The 13,693-nt window shown below is 39.0% G+C and overlaps 1 pseudogene; it reads right to left on the bottom strand.

Moving 5' to 3' along the window:
• Positions 1 to 12,379: 12,379 nt before the first annotated feature.
• Positions 12,380 to 13,260, bottom strand: LOC115853159 (glycine cleavage system H protein, mitochondrial-like; annotated as a pseudogene).
• Between the last annotated feature and the right edge of the window lie 433 nt (positions 13,261 to 13,693).

Genomic DNA, 13,693 nt, shown 5'->3' with positions numbered 1-13,693 from the left:
TCTAGTTCCTTGAGGTGAAAAGTTAGACTATTTATTTGAGAACTTTCTTCTTTCTTAATGTAGGCATTTATCTCTACAAAGTTCCCTCGTAGAACTGCTTTTACTTTGTCCCAAAAGTTTGGGTATGTGGTTTTTTGTTTTCAATTGTCTGAAGATATTTTTAAATTTATCTTTTTGTTTCTTCTTTGACTCATCAATTGTTCAGTAACATGTTGTTTAATATCCACATATTTGATAATTTTCCAGTTTTCCTCCTTTTATTGATGCCTAGTTTCATATAATTGTGCTCAGAAAAGATGCTTGATATCATATCAGTCTTCTTAAATTTTTTAGGACATGTTTTGTAGCCTAACATACGATTTATCCTGGAGAATGTTCCATATGCAGGTGAGAAGAATGTGTATTATTCTGCTGTTGTATGATGATTTGCGTATGTCAATCAGTCCATTTAGGCATACAACGTAGTTCAAATGCTATCTGGATAATCTATTCATAGTTGAAAGTGGGGCATTTAAGTCCTCTACTATTATTATATTACTATCTATTTCTCCTTTCCGATCTGTTAATATTTGATTTATATATTTAGATGCTCCTATATTGAGTGCATGTATATTTACAACTTTTATAGCCTCTTGATGAATTGACCACTTTATCATTATATAATGACCTTCATTGTCTCTTGTTACAGTTTTTGACTTAGAGTCTATTTGTCTTGATATAAGTATAGCTACCCTTGTTATCTTTTGTTTTCCATTTAAATGGAATATCTTTTTTCCATACCTTCACTTTCAGCCTATGTGTGTCCTTGAAGCTGAAGTGAGTCTCTTGTAGGTGATATATTGTTGGATATTGTTTTTTTTTATTCATTCAGCCATTCTATGTCTTTTGATTACAGAATTTAATCTCTTTTCATTTAAAGTAATTATTGGTAGATAGGACTTAGTATTAACATTTTGTTAATGTTTTCTGGCTATTTTGTAGTGCTTTTGTTCTTCCTTTCTTGCTGTATTCCTTTGTGATTTGATAACTATAGTGTTATGCTTTGATTCCTTTCTCTTTATCTTTTGTGTATCTACTGTAGATTTTTCCTTTGTGGTTACCATAAGGCTTACATAAAACATCTTATATTTATAACAGTGTCTTTTAAACTGATAGCAGCTTAACTTCAATCACATACAAAACCTGTACCCTTTTACTTTCTTTCCCCACATTTTATGTTTTAATGTCACAGTTTACATCTTTTTATGTTGTATTTCCATTAACAATAATTATTGTAGATAATTATTTTCAATGCTTTTGTCTTTTAACTTTTATTTTAGAGTTACAGGTAATTTACATACCACCCTTACAGTATCAGAGTATTCAGAATTTGACTATATATTAATCTTTACCAATGAGTTTTATACTTTCATAAGTTTTCATGTTATTAATTAGCATTTTTTCATTTCAACTTGAATAACTCCCTTTAGCATCTCTTGTAAGGCAGGTCTAGTGTTGATGAATTCTCTCAGCTTTTGTTTATCTGGGAAAGTCTTTCTGTCTCCTTCATTTGTAACAATAGCTTTGCAGGGTAAATTATTCTTGGTTGCCAGTTATTTTTCTTTCAGTATTTTGAATATATCATCCTACTCTCTCTTGCAAGGTTTCTGCTAAGAAATCTGCTTGAAGCCTTACGGGGAGTCCCTGTAAGTGATTATTCTCTTTTCTCTTGTTGCTTTCAAAATTTGCTCTTTGTCTTTGATTTAAGACAGTTTGATTATAATGTGTCCCGGTGAAGTCCTTTTTTGGGTTGAATCTGTTTGGGGACTTTTGAGCTTCATATACCTGAATATTCATATCTCCCCTCAGATTTGAGAAGTTTTCAGCCATTTTCACTTTAAATAAGCTTTCTGTCCCTTTCTCTTCTCCTCTGGGAGTCCCGTAATATGTATAGTATGAGACTGATGCACTGCCCACTGCGCCAAGAGGGCAGGTTATAATGTGTATAGTAGATGTTATCATGATGTCTCATAAACCCTGTAGCCTTCTTCACTCTTTCATTCTTTTTTCTTTTTTCTCCTGTGGGTAATTCCAAATAAATTGTCTTTGAGTTGAGAGAGTCTTTGTCTGCTTGATCAAGTCTGGTGTTGATGCTCTATTGCATTTTTCATTTCATTCACTGTATTCATAAGCTCTAGAATTTCTCTTTTTTATTTTCAATGATTTCTGTCCCTTGTTTAACTTCTAATTTTATTCATGTATTGTTTTCCTGTTTTCACTGAGTTGTCTGTGTTCTCTTGTAGCTTTCTCAGCTATCTTTTTTTTAAATATATAATCATGTTTGTTTTATTTATAATTTTCACTTGATAATTGTGGGGAACACACAGACTTCCAATATTGAGGCTTGTGAGGATATGAGCAAAAATATGGCAAATTTTTTCATCATGTGTCATTCTCCTTTATCTGTTAGTACTTTGTCAATCATAATATGATCATAACACCAAGGTCATTGTTAATATTCTTTAGCAAGCTCATATTTTTAATGTTTTTTCTTATTGACTCTGAGCTATTTTAAAACAATTATTTTAAATTCTTTGTCAGGCAGTTAGTTTGTAGATCTGCATTTCTTTGGGGTTGGTTACTAGAAAATTATTTTGTTCTTTTGGTATTGTCATGTTTCCTTGATTTTTCATGTTTCTTTGTCTTGTGTTGCTATATTTGCATTTGAAGAAGCAGTCATCTTCTCCCGTCTTTACTGACTTTGGTAGAGAAATGCCTTTACCAGTAAGCCTGGATACAGATTCTAAGGCTCTCTCAGACCTTTTTTGTGGATGCAGCCATTCCATACCTCTTGTTCCGTCTTGCGGGAGGAGTTCTTAAGATTATGCCTTCTGTTGATCTTGCAAACCCAGACTGAGTGCTCAGATCCTCCCATTTAATTTCCTTCAGGCAATGCCATGAATTGTTCAAGTTTGTGTGCATTCTCCCAGACCCACAGTTAGGCTGGATTTTAGCATGTGTTTATGAGCTGCCTGCAAATCCTTGCAGTTGCAGTTCATGGGGGTGCACACAGGGAGTCAGCCACAGGGAGGAGGGTGATAGGGTAGGGTGGGCTGAGCATTGGGTGCACCTGTGGGCCAGTTCGGGTGGTCTGCAGGCAAGGCATCTCAGGTGTCCCATGGCAGGCTTCCTGATAGTCTACAAAACAGTAAGACCTGAAGCCTTTGATGAGTTCTGAGCCCTGGTTGCTATGCTCCCAGTCTCTTCCAACTCTTCAACTGTGCTCATCACCTCCATATTCTTGGTGGGTTGAGAAAGAAGTGGACCTGTTGGGCACCATCTTGCATGACTGGGGAAGTTGGCATCATTCACTGTGCTCTCACTTTCTCCTTTGGGAGAAATCACAGACTTGGGGGCTCTCTCTTGGCACTGAGCTGTGCCCCCTTGGGGTAGGAGTGACATGGATGAAGTGAAACTGTTCTTCTTATCCTTTTCAATGCCTCTATTCTCATAATTTTCTCCAGTGATGTGCTGAAATTTCTCTGCTGACTCTTGGATTCCCACAAAGTTACTCTTGTCTGTGGGTGGTTGTCAAGGTCTATGTTCCGTGGGGGCATGATGGTAGAAAACTCTCATTCCAACATCTTACTGATGTCACTCCCCTCTCTCCTCAACTGTGGTTCTTATTCAAGTTTTAAAAATTTATTCAGATTTTATAAAATTGGGGTCTCCATGTTATGGAGATAACATCAGCTCAGAGAAGTGTGATTTGTGAAAGACATTTTCTAATTTCAGAATATAGTTCTTTCACTACCCTTAACAAGCAGGCTTAGTCCTAGGGTATGATGATGGGTGACTGCTAGAATATCTTTGCTAAACTGACTTTTGATTAAGTTTTGAATGGTTCTGAATTGAGCATACCATTATTCACCAAAATGCATCCTAGAAAACATCAAAGGCAGGCATAAACTTTGGCTTTAGTACTAATTAAAGGCATCTGTTTCCCAGGTGTGAGGTGTTTATCTTTGGAGGGAGGGAGAGAGTAAAAGCACAGAAGAAGCACACTAGAGTACCAAGAAGCAATAAATGCTTGAGTGGGTTCAGGAAAGTAGAAGAAAATAAGGGAGATAAAATAAGATGTTGTGGTGAAAATGAAGAGCTGGGAGAACTGCTCTGGTGTGCTTCTGTGCACGGTGCTGAACATAATACGAATGTGTGTGCCACATTGCCTGAGTTTTTAATTCAGATTCTTCCATTTTTCCTTTATTTTTTGTTTTTTTGTTTTTGTTTTTTGTCAGGTCCATATAACAATGTTGAGTTTGAAAAGTGTACTTTTCGCTGCAACTTTTGAGCCCCAGGAGGGCTGATGCATCTCTGCACTTACCTGTACATTGCTGAATCTGTCTCTTCATTATTCATATTCAGCACTTACTTACAGGGAACCCTGGAAACAGGAAGCACAAATCTCATGCTTTCCTTTCCTAAAAGTCGAAGCAAATAGAAGCAGCATCGTTTGGCATACAACAAAATAGTACCCAATTTGGGAGTGATTGCAAATATCTGTATATTTTCCCAGGTTTTCCTGAGGTGTTTTGCCCTAGTGTCAGGGAACATAATGTGATGGCAACAGTGGGTGATTTGGGAACTAGAGAACTGTGTCCTAGCCCTCATTCTGCCTGTTCCTAGCTGTGTGACTTTAGGAAATTCAGTTAGTCTCTCTAGTTGTTCGTTTCTTTATTCACAAAATAAAGATTTATGAAGATTGCCTTTAAGGTTTCTACCATACTGGTTGTTTTTTCATAAAACTCATGATTCATTTCAATTCTTTAAAGCTTTTTTGGGTATTAACTGTGCGCTAGGCACTTCAGATAAGACAAATATAAGATATTATGGTCTCAAATAGCTCATCACGGGCGATATGCAACAGAAGAGAAATATCTCAGAAGAGAAATGTCTCAGATACCTTGTATCTGTATGGACAAGGGACCGATAAATCCTATCCTGGAGGACTAGGGAAGGTCTTTCTGTAAAGGTGACATTGGGGCACAATTGTGAAGGATAGATAAGTCACTATGCAGACCAGGAAGAGGCCATTTCATATTATTATGTAGCTCAAAAGTCTTCAGCCTGGATGTTTCCAAGCCTTCCAGGCTCTGGTAACCTCTTTACTTCAATATTGAGCTCCGTTCTCTGCGGAGGATCATCAAGCCCTTGACAGAAATGTGTGTGTGTGTGTGTGTTCATTAGGTAGGGGACATTTATTCTCTTCTAACTCATTCTACACTGAGAGATGCTTTGCAATTTTGCTGGCAGTAACCTTAGCTCTCAGAACCTGAAACTGTTGCCCTCAGCTACCTAGCCCCACCTTTCCTCTTATTTCATCTCTCCAAACACCATGCACACAAGGTTATTAAGCACAAACAACTTTTACTGAAAGTTTGGGGAAAGTGGAGGACAATTATTGATAGCAGAGGAGGACAACTTTATAGTAAATGTTGTTGTAGAAATCCCTATTTCAGAGAACTTTTTAGGGCCTTGCTTTCAATTACAGGAGCTTCTCTCATCTCTCTTCATGTCTCCACTCTTTTCCCTGAGGGGGTCCCATATAAATCCCCAAATTCCTAACCCTGATTAGGCAGAGCAGTTCGGCTTCTCACTCTCACTCTGCTGTGCCCAGGTAGCTTGACTTTCTTTACTAAAAGAACCCACTAAAGGGGCTTCCCTGGTGGCGCAGTGGTTGGGAGTCTGCCTGCCGATGCAGGGGACGCGAGTTCGTGCCCTGGTCCGGGAAGATCCCACATGCCGCGGAGCGGCTGGCCCCGTGAGCCATGGCCGCTGAGCCTGAGCGTACGGAGCCTGTGCTCCGCAATGCGAGAGGCCACAACAGTGAGAGGCCTGCGTAGCCCCCCCCCCAAAAAAAAAGCACCCACTAAAACTTAGTGTTTTAACTAATCAGTAGAAAAGAATTGGGGGCACATTAACCTCTGTGACTTATTGAAGTTAGAATCTAAAATAAAATTCACTTAAACCAGATAGATATCTTCCCTCTCATGTTAAAGTCTTACAGTGAGACAGTTCATGCTGTGGTGGCCCTGTTCCACAAAGTCTACAGAGACCCAGGCTCTCTCTATCTTATTGCTTCATTGACCATGACCTGTATTTTCAAGGTCACCCCATGATCCAGCATGGCACCTGAGCTCCAGCTGTTATAGCTGCATTCTAAGATGAAAAACTGAATAGTAATGGGGCAATGGGAAGACATAGCTTTCTCTTAAGGAAGGTTTATGGAAGCTGCCATGCCATTAGCTCAAATTAGCTACTTATATCCCATTAGCTGGAATTTAGCCTGATGGTCACACATCAGACATAGCTACAAGGGATAAAATAAAGCTACAGTTATCCTGGCCACATCCCCTGCTAAAACTTGAGCGTTTTATTGCTACAGACAGAAGAAGGAAGGGACATTCAGACATTTTAGTCACACTTTCTTTTTTATGATGCAGGAGGTGGAAAGTAAAGGCTCTAAGTAGCTTGTCGCTTGTCTTGATAGTGACTCTTTAATCCCGTTAACATGATTCTTTGTAGATCCTTCACAGTTTCTCCAGATTCCTCTTAAAAGATGGATATCAAAACTAGGCACAGAGTTGTAATAAGAGCCTCACCAAATCCTTAATCTCTGTTTAGTCACTTGCCAAATAGGAGCCTTTTCTTTTACCATCATTGGTATTAGAGTCCATTTTTTTAAAGAGCATGAATGAATTATCTGTTTTGACAGTATTGTTTTTTCTTCTGTTGTTATTTTTGCGTTGTGTGAGTTTAATACTCTTTTCTTTGAAGACTCTCTCATATATTCTTTTTTTAAATTAAATTTTGTACTGTTTCCCTTCAAGCTCTTTTTAATGAGAGCATTAAATCTGAACAAGAGCTAAATTGTAAGGGGTTTAACAGAGTAAGTATCATAACAGCATTAATAAGGCCATTCTGTGAGAGCCTGCTGGTTATATTTGGTGTTCGCCTAGATATAATCATTCCTTCATTCTTTTTTTCCTTCAAGAGATGTATATCGCATGCCTTCATTTTGTGTTTGTGCTGAGCACTGTACCTGCCAGGGCCAGGACATTAAAAAATGTCAAGAGACATGGATCCTGATCTCATGGAACTTACCTTCTAGTGGAAGAGATATAATAACAAAGACGAAGAAATTATTTGCCTCTTGTAATAGAAGCTCGAAAGAAATAAACAAAAAAGGGTTCTGCAATAGAGAGTAACGAGAGTAGAGGGCTACATTAGAGAGGATGATTTCAGCATAGGGCTTTTGGCATAGGCAGCATTGAAACTGAGGCTTGACGGATGAGATGAAGTCAATCATGGGAAGAATGTGGGGCAGAGCAATCCAAGCAGAAAGAATAGCAAATGCAAAGGGGAACACCTTGGGCCGTTGGAGATGCTCATGCAGGACAGGGTGGATGGTGTGTGATGGTATGCCAGGAGGGTCAGTAAGCTCTGCTATGATGCTTGCTTTCAAAATGCAAATTTCTTTCAACATGATTGATAGGGAACAATTTGATCTTTACATGGATTTTACATTTGCTTATGTGTGGTTTTGCCTGAGAGGAACACGAGATAAATGCAGAAAACTGCACCCAGCTGAACCAAGCAGTGTCGGAATATACTAAACGCACATATGCATATACCTCAGACAGTTACCAGCTGCCTCAATTCACCATGTGTGTATGAGGCACACCCTTCCATCCATCAGGTATTATACCCTTTCCTCAGATTTCAGGTAACGCTCCTTCTGCTACTTAATAATTCACAAGCTGCAACTCTTCTGGCATCCTCTTTTACAAGCAAACTTCTAGTCTGTCTAGGGTGAAGTGCAATATTTATTGTAGTATATATGTATTTCTTAACCATTTAAAATGTGTAATTAAAACTGTGCCACCATTTTTATTAAGTTCTTACCTTTATTTAATGTACCACTGATGACATTTTTGAGTGTTGTGACCCTATCCCCATGTTTTCCATAAACTCTGTGGCTTTTATTGCATGCTTTTTATTCTATAGCACATTTTAGGAATCCATGTGTTGCATTAGCAGAACCTATGTACTAGGGGAGGTTGGAATAGGTATGGGGCAGATCCTTATACATAGCCTTACACACTACGTAAAGAACTTGTATTTTTTTCTGGTGGTAATGAGAAGCCGTCAAAAGTTTTTAAGCAGGGGAGTAACATGATACGATTCGTGTGGTGGTATGGTTTATGGTAAGGACTGAGAGTTGAAGCCGAGCGACTAGTTGGGAGCCTGTTGTAATGGTTCAGGTGAAAGGTGATCGTGATGTAGACTGATGTGGGAGCACCAGAGTTGGAGAGGGGTGTTTGGAGTTCAGCTATGGTTTGCCTTGTAGGGGTGCTTGTCAGCTCTTGCTTACGGCCAACACCAACTTCTAACATCCGGACTGCATCTTTGGCTTCAAACCTCTACAGTCCGTGGTTAATGTGGCCCCATCTATGGATGGTAAAAAGAGACACCATCCATTTCTGAGGGAATCTAGGCCATTCTGTTGTTTCTCTGCTCCAGTACTAATTACTATACAATGCAAAGTCACTTTCAAGAAATGAGAGTGCCCTTGAAGGTATCTTTTGTACTCAAAAATGCTAATTTATTTTCATTAATTTCTATTCTTTTCTTTTAAGGTACACTTAGGATTAATAAAATAAATTACAAGACACAGTGACTTGAATCCTGCGATGCTTAAGGAATTAACTGAAACAAAACCTTCTGAAAACTCTGAGAGGCTTGCCGAGAGGCCCATGATACCAGATGCCATAAACCAGACAGCATAAAATTCATATCTAGAAATACGAGAATAATAGGAGGATTAATTTTCAAAGTCTGAGAGGGATTACAGAGTAGTGGGGGAAAATCAAAATGACCCTTAAAAGAACAAATCTTGTCAAACTAATCTAACTTTTTTCCTACAACAGTATGAAAGTTATAAGGTAGCTCGGTGCTTATTGTGCTTTTGATTAGGCATTTGAGTGGCATTTTCCTCAACAGTCTGGGCAAAGTGATTTTGAACATTTTCTCCCTGGGGGGTACCTGGAGCAGAGAGAGGCCTAGCTTCACAGAGTTCCTGATGAGTCCAATCATCAGGGGAGGGAGGGTTTAGTTCTGAGTAGATGGAGAATAAAATGTCTCTATTGAGGATCCACTTTATGAGTAAAAGCGGGGCAGGCCAGTCTGATCATGAACATCTACAATTATTGAATATCATTAAGGTAGGAAGGAGTAGACACGGAGATCACGACTGGGTCCTGTAACTCACCTGTCACTCTACTCGGTATATTGGGTTTTGAAGGCTGGGCCTAGGGTGTGAGTAGTGGGGAATAGGATGTCAAAGGCTGAAGACCCAGTGCTTCTTGGGTTTAGTCCATCATCCTCTGTCTGAAGGAGCAGGGAACACTGTCCTGGAGAATCAGATGTACAGAAAGGTTGGGACTGGGGATGATCTTGACATGCTTGTAAGGTGAACTTTTGTTTTCCCCCAATGCAGTTGCAATTAATTAATCACTAACAAAGTCAGGCAGGATAACAAACTACCTTAATGAATAAATAAAAGTCATTTGAAATTAGCAATATCCAATTACATACAGATAAAGTACAAAGGTTTTTATAACTGTTTGTATTCTACAACAGGGTAAAAGAAGGGTAAATACTGCTTCATTTATTCATCTCATCTTTTTCATTGTTCAAGTTTAAATTTGGAATTGTGATTATAAAACCTGGTTTAAATCATCCTTGGTGACAATATTATATAATTTGCAAAATGGGTATATTTTTCATAAAACAAAAGCCTTTGGGGGAATAAAATAAGTAACGATTACAACTTATTAAACGCATACTATCTGTTAGACCCTGTGTTAAGCATGTTTTTAAAAATTAATTTATTTACTTTTGGCTGCCTTGGGTCTTCGTTGCTGCATGCGGGCTTTCTCTAGTTGCGATGAGCAGGGGCTACTCTTCATTGTGGTGCATGGGCTTCTCACTGCGGTGGCTTCTCTTGTTGCGGAGCACGGGCTCTAGGCATGTGAGCTTCAGTAGCTGTGGCTCACAGGCTCTAGAGCACAGGCTCAGTAGTTGTGGTGCATGGGCTTAGCTGCTCCGCGGCATGTGGGATCCTCCTGGACCAGGGCTTGAACCCGTGTTCCCTGCATTGGCAGGCAGATTCTTAGCCACTGCGCCACCAGGGAAGTCCCAGCATGTTTTATTCATTATTTAATTTAATTTTTCTTCCCTAGTATAGGGATTAGGAACCTGAGGCTCAATAACATACTCAAGGTATGTTGTTGTTTTTTTTTCCAGCATTGGCTCTATTTGAAAGAACTACACTTGAGAAGCTACCATGTTTGAACACCCACACTGCATCAGAGAACCCCAGAATGGGGTACTAAAAATAAACACTCCTCCCCAAAATACACACAAGTGCGCTCATGCACACACACACATATGCATCCTCTCAGTCCAGAGTTGGGAAATGGTAATGCTAAATGAATTCTGTAATTAGTTCACTCCACCACTAAAAGAAAAAAAAAGAAAAGAAAAAAAGAAAAGAGGCCTCTTCTCTGAATACTGTGAACAGTTTTGGAAGTGGTACCAACTATTCATCTCTTCCATTCTTCTGAGGACCGGATAATTTTAATATCTGGGATTTTTTTTTTTTCTTGGGGACAGAGGTAGCTTGAGTCAGATGTGATATTTATGGCTAGTTTTGAACTATGCTTTGGCTCTAATGCTTTCATTTTTTCTGGGAGAATCAGAGGCTTACTGTTTGGTCTTAGGAGTTGCGTGAACCGTGGAGATGTGTAAGGGTAATCCTGTCTGTGATCAGGTTCAGACCAGTCATAGTAATCAGCACACTGCATACCCTGTCCCACCAGCTCCTGTCCGTCACACCAGAGCAGACCCTGATTGGTCCATCTCCTGCAAGGCTGTTACAAGGAAGCAAGAACTGCTTGCTGGCATTGTTATTTCCTGCCAAGATGCAGTAGAAGGAATAGGGGCAACAATTATTTGTTCAACTGTTTTATCTTTTTGCTAGAAACAGGATTTTGATTTTAAGGGTTTGTTAGCCCTTAGGAATAAAAATATTCTTTTAGGTAGGTCTTGCTGAATAATACAGTGGTATATTTTATTAATGATATTAAAATATATCAGATCTAAATATAGTCACTATGATTTTACTTCCAGCAGTACCTTCTCCCTGTCCTCAATCCTGGAGAGACTATCCTAACATAAGAGGCCGTCTTCTTTTATTTTTCGTCATTCTACACTTATTAAGAGATTATGGTTACAAAGGGAGCCTTAAGAATTCTCTTTCAAGTAGCAGAGCTGGGGTTTGAACTTGAGTGTAGCTAATATTGAAGTCCATGTTCTTAACCGTTATCCACTTCTACCTCCCAGCAAAATGACTATTCTTTAGGCTTAGATTTTAGATTTAAAACTAGGAGTTGAAGCTTTTATTCACTGAATATTAGTAAAACCCAAACTGAACAACGTTATATGAATATCTATGCTTATAAAACCTTTATGTAAATTTATGATCATAGTGACACACATACACATACACACACATATATGTCAAATGCAGGGGTTCTATCCTGCCACTTCCTGCTAAAATAGAATGTGTGTGGTGTGTGTGTGTGTGTGTGTGTGTGTGTGAATTAACACTTCACCTGGTGGAAGTTTTGGAAAACAATAACATTTTATTTGTAAAAGTACAACTAGAAAGATTTGTTTAATTAATCAGAGATTGGTTTAAAGCTGAACATCTTTTTAGCATTTTTCTAAGTACACTTGATATGAAAGCAAGGGAGCTTGTTTTTGTTGGAATCTCAAGATATGGGTTCTCATCTGGCAAAGTAGCCCACTGGCTGGATGACTTTGAGTGATCATCTTACCTTTATACAGGATAGTAAATTTTGAGAGTTAGATTAGAATGCTTCTAGAGTGACTTTGAACTCTGAACATTAATACATTTGTGAAAATAATCATCTCTACCGTGAAACATATAGGGTTCTCTCTTTAACTGAAGAAACCTATTATGATATAAGCAAAAGTGAGGTTTAGTGACTTACTGCCATAAAGGAGAATACCACACAGGCAACTTTGAAATGGCAGCGCATTAGGGAAGTGATGTTGTGTTTTTTTTTTTTAAGAAGTTGAATATTTTATTACTAAACTGTTTCTTATTTTCCTGCAAGGCTGTTGCTTCACTGTATAAAAACAGCACCAGCAAACACAGTATATTGCAAAATTAAGAGAGTAACGTTCTTCACTGGACACTATACAACTAACAAACTTTTCTCCACTGCCATTTATTTCCAGTGGGAAGTTCATTGAGTATTTTGACCCAAATCCAGGGATGGCTGTAGGCAAGTTACAATATTATATAAGGTTAAGATAACAATGTTATCCTTGAATTACATAATTTTTATAACTAGTTTTACCACAGATAATTTCAGGAATTCTGAGTATTATAACTGGAGACTAGCCTAAAAATCACAGGCTGTTGTGAAAAAGATGCATAGCGTTTATCTGAAATCATTAGGAAGTTAAGGGGTATTTTCTTCAGGCAACACCGTTGCAAGTAGTTTCTTTTGCTAAAAGTTGCTTTTTAAAAATCTATCCACCACTAATTTAAGACAACTATACTAGATTAAGTTGTTTCAAACTAGTTTATTTAGGGGTTCCATTTTCACTCCTCAATAGATTTTATGTATTTCTCATATGCTTCTTCACTCATTAGTTCATCTAGTTCTGAAGGGTTACTGAGTGTCATCTTGATCAGCCAACCATCTTCATAACAAGATTTGTTGACAAATCCTGGATTTTCTGCTAGAGCTTCATTAGTTTAGTTACTTCTCCTGATAGAGGAGAAGAGAGTTCACTAGCAGCTTTCCCACTTTCCAAAGCACCAAATTCCTCTTGTTTGTTCAATTTTGTCCCAACTTCAGGCAGACTACAGTAAACAACATCTCCCAAAGCTTCCTGTGCAAAATTGCTGATTCCCACTGTTGCAACACCGTTTTCTGTTGTTACCCATTCATGTTTGTCTGTGAATTTACGACCCAACAGCAGAACGGGACCGGTGCGCAGCACCTGGACGGCGCCCTCCCGCAGTCTCCAGGGCCATGGCGGGCAGGGCGCGTTAGGCGCAGAGATGGCGCGCAGGCTGCAGACCGTGGCCCGCACGCTCCGCGCCACTGGCAGCGCCATGTTCGCAGCGGAAGTGATGCTTTTGATTGCATATGAGTTGGGGTCGGAAGTTCTTAGGGTAGAATATCAGAAGTGGGTGAATCTTTGAATTAATCGATTTCTGAAGGCAAGTGTTGATGTCAGTGAGGGAAGGTTGTAGACGAATAAGGGAGTGTTATGTGAATCACAAGATGGTCTTGCTTGTAATTGTATAGCTAACGGGCTCAGTTGTTGTAGTTCTCACCTACATACTGTATTAGTCTGGGTTGTCCAGAGAAAATGTGTGTGGTATATATTTTTATTATAAGGAACTGGCTTATGTGGTTATGGAAGCTCAGAAGTCCTAAGACCTGCAGGAGGCAAGCTCGAGACCCAGGAGAGCCAAAGGTATAAATTCCAGTCCTAGTCCGAGCCTGAAAACAGAAGACAGATACCCTCAGTCAGAGACAGCCAG

The sequence above is a fragment of the Globicephala melas genome, chromosome 4 (assembly GCF_963455315.2).
Source record: "Globicephala melas chromosome 4, mGloMel1.2, whole genome shotgun sequence".
Classification (NCBI taxonomy): domain Eukaryota; kingdom Metazoa; phylum Chordata; class Mammalia; order Artiodactyla; family Delphinidae; genus Globicephala; species Globicephala melas.
The sequence above is the reverse complement of the archived record's forward strand: the minus strand, read 5'-3'. Positions and strand labels throughout refer to the sequence as shown.